We start from the raw sequence: 6,444 nt of genomic DNA, 5'->3' as shown, positions 1-6,444 counted from the left end.
AGTAACATCATTAAGAAATGAAGTAAATGAAAGGAGCACAATAATCAAGAAACTCAGAGAAACATCTAGTTACTATGAAAGTCTTGAAGCTATGATCCTCTCACTAAAAGAAGGTCTTGAAGAATCAAATAAGCAGATTAAAGAACTACTCCAAGCTCTTGAAAAAAAAGAAAACGAAGTTCTTGAATTAAGACATCAGTTGGAAGAAGGAAGAAAAGTTGAAGAAAACATGAAGAAGCAGTATCGTGAAAAGGAAGAGAAACATCAGGTTGAGGTAAATATTCTAAAAGATAACTTAGAAGAAAAGGATAAGCTCTTACGATTTCAAGATAGTACTAAGATCTTGGATGATATTCTTAGTATTCAAAGGTCTCCTGCTATCAAAAATGGTCTTGGTTTTCATGAATCTATTGAAGGTGAATCTAGTTCAGAAAATAAGACAAGGAACTCTAATGCACAATCTGAAATACTCAATAAGGAGATGAGAGGTCAATCCCATCAAGAAATAAGGAAGGAAACTCTTCAAAGAAAACCTTTTACTCCTCCAATGAATAATGTTGAATGTTATGTATGTCATAATCTTGGACATGTTGTAGCCAGATGCAAAAGTAGAATGGTTCAAGACCATCACACAGAAAGATCATCACATTCCAGGTACTTTAAGGGATATTGTTTTTCTTGCAATATGTTTGTTCACAAAGCTGTTGATTGCTACAGAAGGAATATGAAACATGTAAGATGTTATGCATGTAACAAGCTTGGACATATAGCAAAGGAATGCAGGAACAAAGTACAGGCACTATACCAAAAGGAGAAAACATCATCACACTTGAAGATATGGAAGAAGAAGGAAGTACAGTCAGAAAGATGTGGCACAACACAATATATAGACATAATAGACTCAGAGGGAGCTGAATGTGTAAAACTTCAGTGTCCTAAATCTCATATGCAAGTTTCATAAAGGGAAGTCGCATATATACACGAGTTAGTTATTGCACAGTCGCGTATATGTTAGTTTGAGGAAAAGCAGTGGGACAGGCTCAAGAAAAAGGGTCTGATATGATTCAGTCAATTATTTGCTCTGTTTGATAATGGTTATAATTTGCTGATGATGTGTGGAAATGTGTTGATACTTATAATATGTTTAAAAGTGTTTTGATCCTAAATTAATGATGATGATTCCTTGATACTTCTTGCTGATATATGAATGATCAGATTTGACAGTAAGCAAGATGGCACAGGTTCAGGGGGAGCACATGATTTTAATAATGCATTGTTGGCATTATTTTTAGTAGTCCTTGCTGATGATTCTTATATGGAAAAATGATACATCTTGCTATGATATGGTTATGAGTTGTCCATGACAAAATCTCATATGATTCTTGGGGTTACATAGTTGGTGTTTAGATCAGATTTGTGGTTGATTCTCTGATGATGCATATATGGGGCTTACATGGTGATCTTCATAAGGATAAGGAGAAGTACAAAGCTTGAATACACAACTTCATTGCTTGATGATGAGTCACTCATATGTTGTTGTCGTCATATGCAAAAATATCATATAATACAGTTATGATGCAAGATTCCTATAGTTCTTTGTGCTCATGTGGATGAGGATTGTTGTTGTTGATGATATCAAGAAGTCTTGACAAAAGATCTTGAGCTCAAGATACATACGGCTATATACAGTATGCTGGATACATGGATGATTACTCAAAGTTGCATTGTTGGAGACTTGATGATGATGAGTTCTTACCTATATGATGATAGGTTGATATGTTCATTGATGCAGATGAGGGATGTTCCTAAGTGATGATACATGGATGGTATACAAGATCATGCAGATCTTGATTATGATGAGATGACTATGGTGTTGTTCACATATGATATAATGTGAATGATTTTGTTGTCATATGCAGAATTCATTCATGGAAGGATATGAGAATGTTCAAGAGGATGATTTGATATCTATATGCAGACATACCTTGATTACAGGTTGATGACTTCTACACTAACGGACATATACAAGTTGCTGATCTGGATGCTGTTGATAGATGGTTATGGAGTAGATCATACAGTGATGACGATACTTGCTAATGACTATCATAGTCTTGTCTTAGATATTTAATCTCTATGTCATGTATTTCCTTTATTATCAAGGTCATGTAACGACCTATCATGTTTCCCCACTATGCCTGGAATGGATGATGTAATGTTCTTGTTTTATCATGTATAAGCTTTTGGTGTACCCCCACTTGGTTGGGTGGATGAGTCAATATTGGTATATCCCCACTTGGTTTGGAGATGGATGTATGTATGAGTCCTTGGTGATAGGAAGATCATTTATGATGTATAGAGCCATGTTCTTCTTGTAGAACATCTTTTTTACAGTCAGGAGGAGCATGAAAAACACACTTCAGCAGAGCAGACATTTCAGCATATACTCAGAGGGAGCATGGATGGATTGGTACATCTTGGCATATACAAAGGGGGAGCTGAATCAAAGATTTCAGAAGGTACTCAGGGCGAGTATGGACAGCAGAATGTATATCAAGGGAGAGAATATCTTGGTCTGCCCTTTGCCCTTGATGTCAAAGGGGGAGAGTGACTTGGTGTTGTTGTTGCCATCAAGTCCAAAGGGGGAGATTTTTGGCATTATGATGAATGTGTTGTACTTGATGGCAACCCACTTGTAGCAGAACAACTCACTTATATATAACTATATGAATCTACAGAAGAGATATCAGATGTGACAGAATACATGACAGCTCAAAGGAATCAGTTCAGATGTAATATACAATGACAACTCATTAACATGACAGTTCTCAGTATGGCAAGTTAACTTTGACATCAAGTCCAAAGGGGGAGATTGTTGGCATTATGATACAGGTGTTGTCCTTGATGGTAACTTACTAAGATGACAGATCACAGTACAGGCTCACAGAATGAAGAAAAAGAGATATACGCAGGTTACCCTTGATAAAGCCACGTATACACGTGGGTTAGCCAACCAAAAGGTGCATATACATATACACACACTTTCATGCAAGGGAAGGCATGTACATTGGGCTTTGGTCCGTGGTATTTGGACCATGGTATTGTGATCCATGGTATTGGTCCAAGGTATCTTGTCCGACATGTTGACCCCGGGTATTTGGTCCAAGGTATCTTGTCTGACGTGTTGACCCCAGGTATTTGGTCCAAGGTATTGGTTCTAAGTGGTTTTGGACCATCATATTGAGTGAGGCCTAAGACTGTAAAAGGGGGAGAAGATCATTAGGAAAAGGCACATAGAAAGTCCTGAATATCTGATGAAGTATGAGATCTAGTATGCAGGTTATGGGTTCATGATGCCTTGCTATATCTGAGCCAAGGAGGAATGTCAGCGGTTGATGGAGAACAAGATCTAAGGATATATCGGGATCTAATGGCTTGGAATGAATCATCACTATACGGTTTGATCATGCTTATTCTAGATCTTTATACTGACACATGTAATGTTCTGTAATTTTATGATATGGGTATAACTCAAGTTTGGAATAGTTGCAAGTCATGAATGAATATTTACATATGTATACACTGGTTGACTTTGATAAAAGTGCGTACATACACAGGTTAGATACATTTGAATAGTGTATACCATATAAACTATGATGTTTTAAGTTACAAGTGGTTCTGGTTGTTGATGCAAAGTCTGAGTTCTGGTGACTATTTACTGGTGTCAGTATTCTGCATATTCAGATTGGTTGATTGTGTTTAGCTTCAGTGTTGATGGATGAGATCTATAATGGATTAGGATCATAATGAATTATCTTTATGTGATCTGATGGACTAGATCTGGTTGCTAACATACGTATTATCCTTGTATATGTAATGATATGGGTATGTCTGAAGTCAATAAGTGCAACAAAGTTATAAGTAAGTAATTGATGACATATACGCTAGTTCACTTTGGTGAAGTTCCATATACACGATGATTCGGATCTTCCAAGTAGCGTATGCATTTTGATGCATGATTTCTGATGATATAGTTGGTTCTGAATATTGTTGCAGAGTTCTGTGTTCTGCTTTGTGTTTTGGTGACTGCATTTTATTGACAGGGTTTTAGTGATTCAGTATTGGGTGATTCAGAAATTGATGATGCAAGTGGTGATTTATTTTGTGCTTCAATGATATTGATGGGTCCAGTATGCAAAGTGGATGAAACGTGGCCTTTAGATTATGGTGTTGTGCTTCAGGAGTATCCAGTCTGAAAATTTAAGAAACGTGGTATCTGGAGGAAGAAAGAGAAGGTTGTAGCCTTTTGTAGGTCAGCACCTACGTACTAGTACATCAGATAGTACAAGAGCTAAGGGGGTTGTAACTCCCTTCCAGGAGAAGCTGGAGAACGAGAGAAGGTTGTAGCCTTCTGTAGGTCAGCATCTACGTACTAGTACATGAGCTAGTACAAGAGCTAAGGGGATTGTAGCTCCCTTCCAGGAGAAGCTGGAGAATGAGAGAAAGTTGTAGCCTTTTGTAGGTAGAAGCCTGTGTACTAGTATAAGACTGCTCTAGTATAGAAATATTGCAAAAAGAAGTTTTTTATTAAAGGAAGATAGAGACAAATTACAGTAGGTGGTTTTCACCCACATTGGGTTTCCACCTTACATCATGGTGTTCGTGTGTGCTTCTTGTGTGTGATGATCTATTCTATTTTACTGCACCTGTTTACTGTTCATATGGTTAATGAAGTTTTGATGCAGTAACTAAAGATCAACAATTATTGGATTAACTGAATCATAAGTTTACTGGATATAAGCTAGTTGCATTAGACACAGTTACGTGTACACACGGGTTCCCTTAACTGAAGTAGCATATATAAATCTAAGTATGGAAATGAAAAATTTATTGATTTTCTAATACCAATTCACCCCCCCTCTTATTATTATTTCCAACATTCTAGGAACATGGGTCCCCATAATGTATACGGTAGCTACCATAGAGATTATATTCAACTAGGGAAGAATTTTGACATTGGCCCTGAAGGCAAATATCAAAGAAAAAAAGAATCTCAAGAGAGGCCAGACATCAGAGTTTTACATGGCATCATACTTTATAGATGCAGTATGTTTAGGATGTCATTTTCAAGGATGTAGTCAAAATTTGATGCCAGAGATATCAGAACATATGCACATTCACTATAAAATCTTTTGTAATCCAGGTTACAAAATTATGCATGAGACCACTTCTGAATAATTCATTTCTCCTTTGTATCAAATTATTTTTGGAGAATACAATCCTTTCATGTCTAATAGGGCTAAAGAGATTCTCATTAAGGTATCATATTGGTTTCCCATTGGAGAGGCCACCATTGTCAAGGATTTTTGCTCTTATAAATCCCCACACATTCTCCCTACATTGGAAACAAACATAGTAGTATTACAAGAAGTCTATTGTCCATTAACTACAAGATTCTGCAAGACATTAGTCAAAGGAAAAAAATCCATGGCGTACTTTCTGTCTGACCATTGGGGCCTATACTCTTGAGAACCTTAATGAAGTTGCATTAGAGGCTGAGAAGATAAAAGGTTTCTACTCTGTGGAATTGAGAAAGCACACATATGACCAAAAGGGAATTGTTATAGAACATTGCAAGAAGGAAGGTTTCAATTAGTCCTACATCAATACCAAGAATAATAATGAATATATGGTTATAAAATCATATAATTCCACCAAAAAAATAGGACCAAGTGAACAATAAGAAACGGAGGATGAATAAACAAACAATTCCCAATAAATTATAAGCTTGGAGGCTATAGATGTCGTGCTTAAAAAGAAAGAGCAGCAAAAGGTAGATGGAAAGAAAAAGAAGCATAAAAGTAGCCATCAAGAAGACCCAATAGATTAGAAAGAAGAGGATGAAGTATAATAAACCCTAGACTAGAAAGGAACGTAGCAATAACCAAGAAAAAGAAAGAAATAAGGAGGAAAATAGAGGATGAGTAGCTTAAATAGTCACGAGAGGTGGGAAGTAAATAGGGTGAGTAACTTTAGCAGCAACAACAACAGGAGGATAGAAGCAAGAAACAAGAAGAAAAATAGTGAATTAATAAAGAGGAAGAAGAGTGGAAAGCACAGGAATCCCAATAGAAGAAAAGGAAAGAAGAAGAAGAAACAAGAGGAGGAGGAATTAAAGATAAACCAGAAGGAAGAAGGGAAAGAAAAGAAAAGGATGAAAGAAGAGAAAAAGAGAAAATATTAAGAGGATAAGAAAAGGAAAGAGTAGGAGGAGATCAAGGGACAATAGGAAGAACTTGTTGGGAAATTTGAATTAGACTGCCTAAATGAGCAACTAAGCAACACAATAGATGATCAACATGGTCAAGTGTCTTAGATGGAAACTAATTTATCTCCCTTGGACATTCCTCCCTCTGCCATAATTACTAGAGGGCATCTTCCACTAAA

Source organism: Pinus tabuliformis, chromosome 4_1 (genome assembly GCF_031772625.1).
Source record: "Pinus tabuliformis cultivar Carrire ecotype Pingquan chromosome 4_1, CPIR1, whole genome shotgun sequence".
NCBI classification, from domain to species: Eukaryota; Viridiplantae; Streptophyta; class Pinopsida; order Pinales; family Pinaceae; genus Pinus; species Pinus tabuliformis.
Note: the sequence above shows the minus strand (reverse complement) of the source record.